Here is a 14,461-nt window from a genome sequence, read left to right on the forward strand (position 1 = left end):
CTTCTTTGAACTATGATACTTCTAAAGGACAACTTGTCCTTGGTAAGATTAGATTAGCTTTCTTCTGGAGGGATTAATCATGTAAGTCTTTCACACAGTGGAATGAGGCAAGTGGCCTGTATGAGAAACACAGTGATTAAAGGTACCTCCCCCCCCACCCCCGTTTTTGAGATAGCATCTAACTTGGAGGAATCCTCCTGCCTCAATGTCCCAAGCACTAGGATTACAGATATATGCCACCACATCTGCCTTGTAGTAATTTTCAGCATGACCTTAAAAAATACATTGCTTCAAAAAAAGAAAGATCCCCATAATCCCAGCTACTCAGGAGGCAGAGGCAGGATTATCTCCATGAGTTCAAGCTCAGCCTGGGCTACCAGGTGAGCTCAAAGTTACCTGTCTCAAAATGCAAAGTAAAAAGCGGACTGTAGTTGCAGCTCAGCGGTAGAGCACTTGTCTACCATGTGCAATCCCTAGCACCGAAAGAATAAAAAAGGACCTAAGTCAGAGGAAGGGCAAAGAGGGCTAAAAGAAGGCACATGGCCATATCAGCAACAATTATAGACTTGGCTCTTTATCTTCTGTGGGGCTGAGCAGGTAGGTTCCATCTTCCTGACATTTTTCACCTCTCTTGTAAAACCAGAAGTTCGATTTATCCTTTTTTTCTTTTAGCTTCAGATGTCTAGTATATGGAAGTACAGAGTTTAATTATAAGTCCTCTGGGTTCAAAATGGAACTTCATCATTAAGAATAATGGCAAGGCTTGACTTTATTAATGAATGAAAAGTTTTCTCGATGTAAGTCAGAAGGAATGTAAGATTAAAAGACATGATATATTATCATATATATAGCTGTCAGTAATAAATTAACATTAGCTCTGGATTCTGTACACTTTGCATCCTGAATATATACCTAGAAATACTTCATAATTATAGTTCAGGTCTCAAGAATCATCATAAATCATCCATCTGTCATTCATTCTCTGCTAAAAGCCACAGACCCCTGTGATCTCAACTGCACATTGCTGTCTGCAACCTCTGGTTCTGGAATTGGGGAGATGGCTCAGTGGGTAAAAGTGCCTGCTGGGCAGGTGTGAGGACCTGAGTTTGAGTCCTCAGAACCCATACAAAGCTGGGTACTTAGAGTCTGTAATTTCCAGGGATCCTATGAGGACATGGGCAGTGGAGTCTGGATCCCCAGAGGCTCACAGCTCAAGAAGAGACCCTGTCTTACATAGGTTGAAGGTAAGGACTGACATGCAAAGTTGTCCTCTGACCTCTGCACATGCGTGCCCACATTTCACACATATGAATGTGCACACACAATACATACACACCATACACATATACATATGAAGAAAAAATGAAAATGAATAAAAGTAATAAAAATCTCTGGTGCTATGTAGCACACCTTTCCCTTTCTCTGTTTTCTTTCTTGAGATGGGGTCTCTGTGTTGCCCAAGCTGGCCTTGAATTCTCAGTCCTCCTGCCTCAGTTTCCTGAGTGTTGGAATGACAGGTGTGTGCCAGCATGGCCTTAATTTCTTTCTTATTCTCTCTCTCTCTCTCTCTCTCTCTCTCTCTTTCTCTCTCTCTCCCCCTCCCTCCCTCCCTTCCTCTCTCCTCCCATCCCTCCCTCTCCCCACCTTTGGAGACAGGGTCTCCCTATGTAGCCCAGAATGGCCTCAAAGTCACAGAGATCCACCTGCTTCTGCTTCCCAAGTGGTGGATTAAATGTGTGCTTTACCATGCCCGGCACCTTAAATGGTTCCATATGTGGTCCTAAATGAAACAGGAGAATACCCTGAATCATCTACAGTTAGGAAGAAGAGGAGGAAGGGCAGAGAGGCTGATGGTGATCCCTGGGGTTTGCGCTAGCTAACATGGGGTTTGTGCCAGGTTTCTGCTTAGCTGTTTCCTATTTGAGATGCTAATTTGTTTAGAAAAGTTTCCCTGAGTCGCTCAGTCATAGCAAGCAGAGTTACTCTGCCATCAAGGCTGAGATGGAATTCTAAAACTTTCCTTGCCTGGAGGTTGTGTGTTTCAAGGGGTAGGTGTAAGGATATGAATTAGGGCTGATTAGGGCTGGGGTGTGGCTCAGTGGAAAAGCACTTGCCTTCCTAATACAGAAAAAAAAGTGAGTTGGGTATGGTGGCTCATGGCTTTAATCGCAGCACCAGGGAGACAGACAAGTGGATCTCTGTTAGTTCAAGGCCAGCCTGGCCTATATAGTGAGACCCTGTCTACAAAACAAAACAGAACACAACAAAACAAAACAGAAGGTACGTGGTGACCGTGGTCACACACACTTGTAATTCAAGAGGGCGATGCGTTTGAGGCCCAGCTGGGCTTAAAAACAAAACGAGACAAAAACAAACTGACCGTAGTGACATCTAGTGGCGCATGTTGGATGTGCATTCACACCACTGAGCACTCCAGAGGGAAGCAGGCCATTTCCCTGGTCCACCTAACCCAAGGCTTGACCCTGGGTCTTTGAGTCAGTCTAAAAGTTCGGTTTCTGGCAGCGATTCCCCGAATGCATGATGGTGCGTGCTGGGGATCCAGGAAACGCAGCAGCAGGCTGGGAGTGGAGGTGGAGAGGGGCTGCATCCGAGGACGACAGAAGGCTCCTTGCAGACTAGTCTGTGTATGCCACAGACTTGTGCTGCAGCCACGAGTCGTAGCGGGGCTGCACGCTGGAGCAGGGAGCGCGCCTCCGCCAGACTGTCTCTCTGCCTCGACGCAGACTGGTTATTGGAACGCTCAAGCAATTTTCAGTCGTCTCTGTCAATAAAGCCACTCTCTTCTCTGCAAGGGGAATGAAAATGAGATTTTGAGGTCTCCAAAGGGACTGTCTTCTTTTACCACTTCATCTGCCTAGGAGCCAGGTAGGAGCTCAGTTGAGCGGGGCGGGAGCTATTTGCTATACCCCCCAAACCCCTTTGACAGGTAATACCACCTGCTTCTGAAGAGGATGGCGTGGCTGTAATAGGATACTGCTAAATTCTTCCAGGAGAAGAAGTAGTTTTCTTAAAGCGGAGATCTTTATTGATGAGAGGGGCAGATGAAGAAAATGAAAAGAAGGAGATGAAGGGAGGCACTAAGGGGGCGAAGTAACTGCCTATCCTACCAAGGGAGTCTAGCTGAGGGGTAATCCTGGGCTTCCAAATATGTCATTTGTTATTTTGACAGTTCCTCTTGTGGTGACAGACTAGAAGGAACCAGCAGCAACCACCGCAGCAGCCTGGAGATCCATTTCTTCCTTTAAGCCATCAAGAAATCTCGTGTGCCAGTACTCCTGGGTGTGTGTGTTGGGGGGAGCCGAGGCCAGCCTGGGCTACATATTGAGACCCTGTCTTAAAAGAGAAAAGACATCAGAATATGGATAATCAAGCCAGGTGTTGCAGACCTGTAGACCTAGGTGCTCAGGACACTGAGGCAGGAGGATTATAATCATCCTGGGCAACTTAGCAAGACTCCATCTCAAAAAAAAAAAAAATAGTGGGAAAGGCCGGATGTGGTGACACACACCTTTAATCCCAGCACTTGGGAAGCAGAGACAGGTGGATCTCTGTGAGTTTGAGGCCAGCCTGGGGTCAGCCAGGGGTATACAGAGAGACCCTATCTCAAAGAAAGTGTGTGTGTCGGGGGGAAGGGCTGGGAATATAGTTCAGTGGTAGAGTGCTTGCCTTGCATGTGTGAGGTCCCAGGGTTAGTCCTTAGTATTCAAACAAACCAAACCAAAGAACCACAAGCACAGAATAAGAGCGAGCACCTAGCCGCTGGAAGGCCTTCCAGTGTTTAGTTCTTCATAGCTATGAAAGACCAAGCATAAGGATCATTGAGGAAAGGAAGGGAAAATGCTTGCAGCACCCAGAGAAAGTCCATGTCAAAACTGCCACTTTTATCATAAGTTCACCATCAGATGGGAGGGCCTGACTGAAGTCTGTCCTGAGCCTAGCATGACATATTTGGTACCAAGCATGTATAGGTTTTGGGGCTTTCATGAACAGGCTACCAGGCTCCTGTGACAACCATCCTGTTGGTACCTATTCTTCTCCTAAAGCTTCTACCTCTGGGTCACATTCAGGGATGACCCTATTGGTCAGCTCCTGGTAGGCAGCCTCAAACATGAGTCATCTGGGGACGTGGGAGAAAGTAGACCAACATGAATGAAGGTGTGATGTGATGGAGAACAAGAATCTGGATGGAAAAAAAAAACAAAAAAACAAACCCTGACTGGGGTTGAGGGCTTCGTGCAGGGACAGTGAGAGCGACAGCTGGAAAGTCATGTTGGAGCGTGGTGGGACCAGGTGGAACACATCTCATGAGGGCTTTGCAGGTGGAGGGCCCTGTGTCAGGGGCTCTTCTGTGTTGCTTCACACTTCTGTACACGAGCTCTTCCATCAGTCGCAGAGGCAGTCCTTGCCTCAGCATCTGTCTGCCCACCCAGCCCCATGAACCTGTCATTCTTGTTCATTGATATTTCCCCTGACTGAAGACAAGGCCTTGAATGTAGCTATAGCCAGTACATATTCAGTGATGGGACGAAAAGGTGATTTCACCAGCAGACAGCCTCCCAGGCAAGGATTTAGTTGGCAGAAGCACTCAAAAGCAGCCTTTTGGAGCTGGACATGGTGGTACATGTCTGTAATGCCAACACTTGGGAGGCCAAGGCAGGAGGATTACAGAGATTGGGGCCAACCTGCTACACAGTGAAATCCTGTTTCAAAGAAACTAATCCTCCCCAATACTCAGGGAGGGGATTGAATTGGGAGAGAGAATAAAGTTGACATCCAGTTAGGGACCTGGGTATTGGCCTCGGAGATGGCTTGAGTCCAGTCTGTGGACTGGGTTTCACCTTTAACTTCAGAATCTATTTGTGCTCACTAGCTGTGTGACCCAGCATATTATTTAACCTCTCTGTGCCTCATTTTATCTTAACATGGGGACACTGGTGCTAAAAGGGCTGTTAAAAAGTTTAAAGGAGGATCCAGGCGTGGTGGCACATGCCTTTAATCCCAGCACTCGGGAGGCAGAGGTAAGGCAGAACTCTGTGAGATTGAGGCCAGCTCGGTGTACACAACAAGTTTCAGGCCAACCAGGACCACATAGTGAGGCCACGTATCAACAAACAAACAAGCAAACAAACAAACAAGCAAGCAAGCAGTTTAAAGGAGGGCTGGAGAGATGGCTCAGTTAAGAGAGCTGGCTGCTCTTGCAGAGGACCTGTGTTCTGTTCCCAGCAAACATCTGTAACTTCAGTCCCAGGAGGGATCCAATGCCCTCTTCTGGGCTCCATTGCATGCACGTGTGCACTTATGTATAGGCAGGCATAATGCTTGAACACATAACATAAAAATAAACTTAAAAAATGCTCAAAGGACATAATGTATATGAGGTACTGACATGACTGATTGGTGGGGAATGATCAATATATATTTGCAACAATTCAGAGAGGTGTGAAATAGAGGGACTCGTGAGCAAAGGATGAGAGCCTTTGACGGCTATTTGAAAGCACGTGAAGTCCAGGACCCGCGGAGGAGTCCCTCTGTTCATTTGGCCTGTCCTGGACTGGAAGCTGTTGTTTGTAGAATATAGATGCCATAGGCTCCACTTGCCAACGTACTGATGATAATGATAGTCCCCGACATCAGAAGACACATGGGAAAGAAGTGGGTGGCATTACCCAGCTACGGAGACCTGGGATGTGCTGTGAACTCCTCAGCCATGTTGCATATGATCATGTGGGTTTCAGCTCATTTTTCCTAAGTACAGATTTTGTTGGCAACTGGATGTGCTCTAACACCCTACAATTTAGACACATGTTGGATAAGAGGTCTGGAAGGCTTTGATCTTGACTTTGACATGTCGACTGAATAGAATTTGCATGATTTAAGTGGCTTATTCAGCACTACCTGTGTTTCAAATTTAACCATTCAGAGACTCAAGATTTGATATTTCAGCGGTGACAATGACATCTAGGGGCTAGTTTCTCCAGGTTTCACTGAAGATGTCTGCCCTCTGTTTTGGAAACTGAAGAACACGAACACGCCTACGCCATACAGAATGTCAGCTTGGACCATGTTCACTTGGTTGGTGGCCAGGGTGAAACTCAGAGATCAAAGAAAAGAAATAAAAAAGCAGAAGTAGCCTCAGCTTTTGTCTAAGAATACAACTTCCCCTTCTGAAAAAGCGACACTCTGCAGGTTGCTTACATTTTGTGTTTTCCCTTGACCTTTTAGCCACCTGGTAGCACCCTTTATATATTACATTTGATCCGAGTCCACTCTGCTGTGGACAGCAGGGCCTGTCTTGCGTGTATGGAGAAGGGCTGAGCTGAGGCCTTTAGGGTACACTTATAAGTCACAGCAATAGTCCTTGTTCCCTTTTCTAAGGGGTCTGGGAATCTCCAAATGGCAGGTTGTAGATCCGTTTTTCATTCTCTCTCTCTCTCTCTCTCTCTTTCTCTCTCTCTCTCTCGATTCTTTGAGGAGCCAGTGGAACAGTTCATATCATCTTTACTTTTCCCTTCTTCTTTTCCCTGCTGGGCATTGAACCCTGGGCCTTGTTCATGCTAGGCAAGTACTCTTATCACTGAGCTGCATCTCCAGTTCTGGCTTGATGTTTTTAAAATCAGATTCTTTTAAATGGAAACCAATCAATCTATCAACTGTGTGGGACTGACTATCAGACTCATTATCAGCTTTTGGTTTGTTGTCACTAAGTCAGTCAGCTAATAACATCGATTGAGCACCTTCTGGGTATGATGTGTGTGTGTGTGTGTGTGTGTGTGTGTGTGTGTGTGTGTGTAAAAAAATCTTCATCCTACTGAGGCTTAGATGGGAGTAAGGGAGACCTGAAAGGCCATATCCTTAAGTTCAGCCCATGGAAAACACAGTTTATTTAGAGCATTCCAAACATACATATTAACAAGAAATAAAGTATTCATGAGAACATCTATGAACATGCTGAAAAAAATGCACAAATATTCAGATGATGTTTAAGGTTCTTCTCAGCAGGAAAAATTTGTGATTTTTGTGCAGATTAAAATTAGCACCCTGCTATACTGATGCATAATAATGTTGGTGTCAGTGCAAAAATAATGGCAACCTTACAGTCTTTCTGTTCATCTGAAGGAGCGATGTTAAATAAAACCTGTCACTTTGGGTGTCTGTGGATTGACCCTTGGTGTGATTATGCTCTGAGGTTCATTTTTGGAGTGTCTGCATGCTCCTAGCTGAGAGTGGTGAAACCTGGCCTAACTTGTCGCTCCTTGATCATCTTCTTTTCTGATTATTTTAAGATAGGTCATGAAATCCTTTTCATCTTGCTGTTGGCCTTTCTCTGTGGTCTCCTTAGTCTGTTTTCTAGTTTCTTGCTAAGGCAAATAGAGTGTACAGACAGCAGACTGTGTCACTTTTGAAATGCCTTTGAAATATTTGTGTTATCTACTCAAGTTTTATTTTACTGTCACAGATACCCCAAGATCAGCTTAGCGAGATGAAAAGTTTATTTTGGCTTATGGTTCCAGAGGTTTCAGTCCACAGTCACTTGGCCCTGTTGCTTTGGGCCTATGACCAGGCACTGCATCATGGCAGGAGCATGTGACAGAGGAGATAGGTTTACCTCATGGTGGCTGAGAAACAGGAAGGGACTTGGCGGTTCTAGTACGTGCTTTGACGGCTTGCCCCCAGTGACCTGACTTCTCCCTACTGGGCCCCACCTCCTAAAGGTCCCAGTGCCACCCAACAGCACCCAATAGCAGCCCGTGATCAAACCTTTAATACGTGGGCCTTTGGGGAACACTTATCTAAGTCACAGCAATAGTCCTTGACTCTTTCCCTTGCCTAAGGAGTCTGGGAATCCCCAAAGGGCATCCTTCAAGGTTCAGCCTGATGTTGTGGTGCTGGTCCAGCCTCAGCCCCATCATGTCTGTCCATCTTCATGGAAGTGCATTTCTGCCTCCCAAAAAGCTCCAAGCCTCACACCCTTCCTCTTTCTTCCCACCCTCCTCTGTGTGGTTCTCCTGCTTAATCTCCAGATCTCAACAAAAAAACTGTTTCTCAGGAAGCCTTCCTGTACATCTGTGACCAGGTTCATGCCTGTGTCCCTATTTACATTGTTTTTATATAGAATTATTTTTATTTTTTGGTCTTTTATTACATGTATTGACATATGTATATTAAACCATCTCTGCATCTCTGCATAAAGTCCACTTGATTATGGTGGATCCTTTTTTTTTAACTTTAAAAAAATTATTGAGAATTTCATTCATGGATATAAGGTGTTTTGATGAAATCCATGCTCACTGCCTCCTCTCCTATTTTGATTATTTTTAAATTATGGGAGAGAGAGAGAGAGAGAGAGAGAGAGAATGAGAATGTATGGTATATACACATAAGTACAGGTGTTCATGGAGGCCAGAGGTATTGAATTCTGGTGGAACTGGAGTTACAAGTTGTTATGAGTTGCCAGACATGGGTGCTGGGAACTGAACTCAGGTCCTCTTCAAGAGCAGTACTCGCTCTTAACCACCGAGCCATCTCTTTAGCCCTCACACTGTTTTTAAGCCATAGCTGTAATTTGAGTTTGTTCTTATCATATTGGTGCCAACCCCTCTCCATAAACTATAGATTTCGTGATGTCATCCAGCCCACCGTGTCATTCTAATATCCAGTGTTAGTAGATGCTAATAACAATGAATGAAAGTGAGGTTCATCTCATATGCCTCTCATACTTGTAGTGCTTTGAATTAATCAGATCAATATCCAATTGCTGTTGCTTCAAATTTTTTTTTTGAATCATTTTTGAGACCGAGTCTTGATATATAGCTCAGGCTGGCCTTGAACTCACTGAGTAACCTAGACTGATCTCCTGCTTCTGTCTTCCTGCCTCAGCCTCCTGAGTGGTGGGATTATAGGCATGTACCACCACATCCAGCTGAACCACTTTGCCTAATTATGCGAAATAGAGAAACAATGGTACATAGGTTGTAGGACTCACTGAGGAAATTGGGATTTAAATGAATACTCAAATAACACTGGTTGGCCTCAGTGTTATGTGTGGAAAATTCCAGTTACTTAAGTAGTCTCATTCACTAAAGGTCTTCCTGCCTGTGTACACTGAGATGTAGAACAAAGGGGCACTTGATATGGCCCTCTGTGATGTTCATCTGTTAGTGGAGAATTCTTATAACCCAAACCCTTGGCAGACAGTCCAAGAAGTGGGTTTGCCTTCCCACAGCTCCGGGGGAAAGAGCCCCCTTCAACTTTCTTTTGGAAAGACTTTGCTAAACCATCATCTGCCTCACTAACCAGATAAGCTGCAATTTTGATGCTTGGTCTGTAAAGAGGAGATTCTCAAGTGATGTCTTTATTTTTATGTGTTCAGGGGAGGCTGTCTTGAAGACGACTAGAAGGATGAAATTCAGGGATGAGTTTCCCAGGCTTGATATGCTACACAGTGGGTAGACCTGAGCTGAGCAGCACCAGGCTCAGGAAGCCCAAGTGAGGATTCAGAATATGTTGGCGAAAACGTCCAGTGTGGAATGCACAGCATACGTAGAAGGCTTTTTGTTCCTGAGAATGGGAAGCATACAGACTGCTTGTGCCCACCTTGCTTTGTGAAGGGCCTTGCAGGGGCTGCACAGGGCTCCTCAGCTCCGACCCCAGCGCCAAGCTCTTGATGTTTTCTCCAGCTGTTACCGTGTCAAGAGAGGCCTCTTCTCTTCTCCCTCTCAGAACTGGGAAGCAGGATCTGGCCCTGCGAGACCAGCAGAGAGCCCGGGAGCAAATGGGATTTTAAAGTTGTTAGGGCATTTTGGCATTCAGTTCCCCAAGATGGGCAAAGTGTCTTGTCTGGTAATTGCAATTAATGGCCCCGCTATTCAAGCATATCCGTCAATAAATCTCCTCTAATAACCGATTGGGTACAGTTGTTGCTATAGTTATGTGTCTAAATTGAGCCCGGGGTAGTTGGCCACGACACCAACCTCACTGGGGTCAGGGCTGCTTCCTGACTGCATGACTCCATATCCCAGGAATTAAAGCCACACTCCAAATGACTGGCTTCCAGCCAGCTGACAGACAGTCTCAGCCCCTCAGTTTCAGTGCCTCGAGATTTCCTGTAAATCTCTTAAATTTGGAATAAAAATCTTTGGAACCCCGGCACACTGATTTCAAAGTTGGTGGTTGTAGAAGTTCTGTCTGATCCACTTTGGTAACATGCTGCAGTGCAGGGAGACTTTGCATCAGATTGATGATAACTGGTGGTGACTGCAGCAGACATCATCAGAATCCTTGACTGACAAGGCCAGCCTCTCATCATAAAGTTTCCTTTAGTTCCTACTTTCTAGAGAATTCCTTCCCCCATCCATAAGCACTATCTGAAGGAATCTTTTGCCTCTGAGCCTTACCTCTCAGCAATCCTTATGCCGAGTCGCTGTGCTCAGGAGTCAGTTCTCCAAGGCTCCAGCCATGGCTTAGGGACCAGCCCTGCCTCTTCTCTGCATCTCTTGACATACCTTATATCTTCAGCGGGGCTCAGATTTCTAGAACAGCTTTTTGTAACTGAGTTTGGATCACCTGATAAGGCAGAGGGGGAGGGTGTTTTTAAATGTGCCTATTTGTATGTTGGAGATGATGGCAGATAATTATCATAGAAAGGGAAGAATGTATATAGAGGCAGAAATGCTTTTGAAATAGTCTTTTTGTTTATCCATTTTTATTTTATTTATCTTATGTGTGTGAGAGCATGCTTGTATGTGTGTGCACCAAATGCATGCAGTGCTCACAAAGTTTAGAAGAGGGTCTCAGATCTCCTGGAGCTGGAATTGCAAGTGGTTATGAGCTGCGATGTGGGTGCTGGCCACCAAATCTCTGCAACAGTAGCAAGAGCTCTTAACTGTTGAACGATCTCTCCAGCCCCTGAAATTCATGCCCATGTAAAATTCCTAAAAAGAGCTGGGTGTGGTGGCACACGCCTTTAATCCCAGCACTCGGGAGGCAGAGGCAGGTGGATCTCTGGGAGTTCAAGGCCAGCCTGGTCTCCATAGTGAATCAAGGCTAGCTGGGGCTACAGGGAGACCCTGTCTCAAAAAGACCAAAAAAAATTTCCTAAAAAAGAAAAGAAAGAAGGGAAAAAGGAAGGAAGGAAAGGAAGGAAGGATGAAAATAAAGAGGAGGAAGGAGGGAACAGAGGACTGAAGGAAGGAAGGTAGGCAGGCAGTGTGCATTTGTTTCCTATCTCTACTTGACCTGGGCTTAATTTAAGTTTGAGATTTTTCTTCATCACTTTCCACGTTTGCTTCCCTGACCTTCGTTGATTGTTCATTTCAGAATTAATGCCCTAGAATGAAAGCTGGCTGGATGTCAGAGAGAAGCCAAGCAGTCAGGTGGTTCATCCACGGTCACAGGAGCACAGAGCCACAGAGCCCCATCTGGACTTGGGAATCCTGTCTTGGGCCCATTTCCTGTACAACCTTTCTTTCTGGAAATGTTTCTAACACAGTGTTCTAGTTCCCTTTCTATTGCTGTGATAAAACACTCTGACCAAAAGCAATTTAGAAGAGGAAAGGGTTTATTTCGGCTTATAGGTCACAGTCCATCACTGAGGGAGGTCAGGGCAAGAACTCAAGTAGGAACTTGAACACAGCTCTGCTTGCTCTTCCACACAGCACTACTTCTGACCAAGGAACTTACTTCACAGCCAAAGAAGTATAACAGGAAACATGGAGGAGGATGATTGTTAGCTGACTTGCACAGGGTCATGCTTAGCGACCTTTCTTATATAGACCAAGATCACCTGTCCAGGGAATAATGTCACATATAATGAGCTGGGCCCTCCTGTATCAATGGACAATCAAGGCACCCCCGCCCCTGCCATACATGCACATGAACCAATCTGATTTGGGAAATCCTTCAATGAGACTCCCTTCTCAGGTGACTCTAGGCTGTGTCAAGTTGACAGTTAAAGCTAACTAGAACACAGAGTGTGACAGGGTTAACATGTTCACTTTCTCTTGGGAGATCTGTGTAAGAAAAACAAAGGATTTCCACATGGAAGAAACCTGCCAAGGTGTCTCTTTAATGTGAAGAAAACTTCATTAGTTTCCTACTAACTTTTAAGGACTTATTTTCATTTTTATTTTAAATTTTATGCATATGTGTATTCGTGCATGTGAGTGCAGTGCCTGTGGAGACCAGAAAAGGGCATTCAATCCTGTGGAACTGGAGATACAGGTAGTTGTGAGTCAGTGACATGGGTGCTGGGAACTGAGCTTGTGTCCTCTGCAAGAACAGTAGGCTCTCTTTAACTGCTGAGCCATCTCTCCAACCCCTGCTTCTAACTTTTAAAATAACCTCCAAATGTAATAAAAATGACATATTGTTTACAAAGTTTGTACAACTCCCTGGGTTGGTGCAGGGATTACTCCTAATCTTTCAAATGGTATCATTTCAAACTAATAACAAAGGAAATCCAATCAGTGTGAGGGAGAGCTGGCTAGCAGAAATGCTTATGCTAGTAAAATGCTACATACCAGTGGCTGAACAATGTGTTCTGATGGATGTATGATGGAATTTGAGTTATATGATATCAAATAGAATTTTGACTTTGCCATTATTGATGTGTCATTGAAAGGAATTATATAAATAACAAGAAATTTGTTTTAATAAAAGAGGAAAATGCAAATTTAGTGTAGTCAATGCATGAAGCTGGGCACCTGGAGACAGTCACCTCTTTACATGTCTCATCAGGCATTCCTAGCCTCCTCTGCAGAGATGCTCAGCACAGACATCTGATTAGTTTGGTGTGACTCTGAGTCCATTTGTGAGACTGTATATGTGAGTCACTTTTGTGTCTCTGTGACAAAAATGTCTGACAGAAACAAGGAAGGAAATATTAATTTTGGCTCATGGTTTCGGAGGGTTCAGTGAATGGTTGCTTGGCCCCATGCACTTGAGCAGAACATCATGGTAGGAATAGCATGTGACAGAGGATAGTTGTTCACATCATCACTGACAGGAAGGAGAGAAGGAAAGCGAGGGGAGGGGAAAGGAGAGAGAGAGAGAAAAAAATATACCCTACAAGGACCCACCCTCAGTGACCTACTTCCTCCATTGAGGCTCCACTTCCTATTAAAGTTTCCAGAACCTTCCAAAATGGCACTACCAGCTGGGGGACAAACAGTCAAACCATGAACTTATTAGGATGTTTCAGACTCAGATTATAACACTGTGGGTTCCACTGCCTCTCCCCAAATTTGTGGCATTTCATTTCTCCAGATTTCTAACTTTCATCCCACATGCACCTTCCTGCATGCTGGCCAGCATTGATCAGTGGGATGCTACATTGATACATTGTTCATCATCATGGTACCCTAAAGAAGAAGCAAAGCAGACAACTCTGCCGAGCACTTTGAGTTCCAGTAGAGGGCGGATGGCAGATGGGGCTGTTAATCTTGATGCCGCTTCTTCACACAATTTGTACATCCAGGGTGCACGCAGTGCATACCTGGCAAGCGTGGCCATGTACTGGCACTAGGAACTGGAGGGCTGGCTCTGAGCCTCCTGGTGGAGAAGATGAAAGAGGCAGACAGAACACAAGAAATCAGAGAAGCTGAAAAGAGAATAGATGACTAGAAAGAAGAGAATGAATGGCAAATCAGAGATGGGGGAGAGTGGAGGCTGAGAAGAAATGTGGGTTCAGGCTGGATCAGAGCAGATGAAGATGGGCAGGAACAGGCAGGTCCTTCAGCAAGACTCCAGGCTTGGGCGGCAGCCTGCCTTTCCTATCCTCCAGTCTCAGTCTGTCTGTCTGTCTGTCTGTCTGTCTGTCTGTCTGTCTGTCTGTCCCCTCCTTTGTCTTTTCTTCCCAGTTATTGACTTTCCACAGTCCAATGCAGTTTTTAAAATGTTTCATTATTATTTACATGTTTTAAGTAGTCATACACGTGGTATAGAATTCAAGACAGAAATAGGCCCCCAGTGAAAGTCAGGTCTCCCTTATTTGCTTCCAGTCTCCCTACAAAGCAACCATTTCTAATGGTTTATCGTATTTTTTTCCAAAGAGAGTCTATGTAAATACATACACAGTGTGCATACTATACACACTGTTTTGCACATTGCTTTCCCCCCACTTAGCCATATGATGTAGGAAATTGTGCCATATTGGTACGTATAGCACTGCCTTGCTGACTGTGAAGGCTGCAGAGAATTCCATCTTAGGGCCTCACCATCATTTACAAGTTTTCTTTCATGAATGTTGAGTTGGTTTGCAGTCATTGGCTGCAATAAATTTCAGTAGATGCATCTTGGTACACATATATATGTATGCCCCCCAAATAAGCTGGTCAGAAGGTATATGCATTTTAAAGTTTGAAAAAAAAAAAAACATGCTGCCACATTTCCCTCTTTTTCTAATTTACAGTTCCACCTTGTCAAACTGGTGTTATCCAAAGTT

This window comes from Nannospalax galili, unplaced genomic scaffold (genome assembly GCF_000622305.1).
Source record: "Nannospalax galili isolate Female #2095 unplaced genomic scaffold, S.galili_v1.0 scaffold931, whole genome shotgun sequence".
Classification (NCBI taxonomy): Eukaryota; Metazoa; Chordata; class Mammalia; order Rodentia; family Spalacidae; genus Nannospalax; species Nannospalax galili.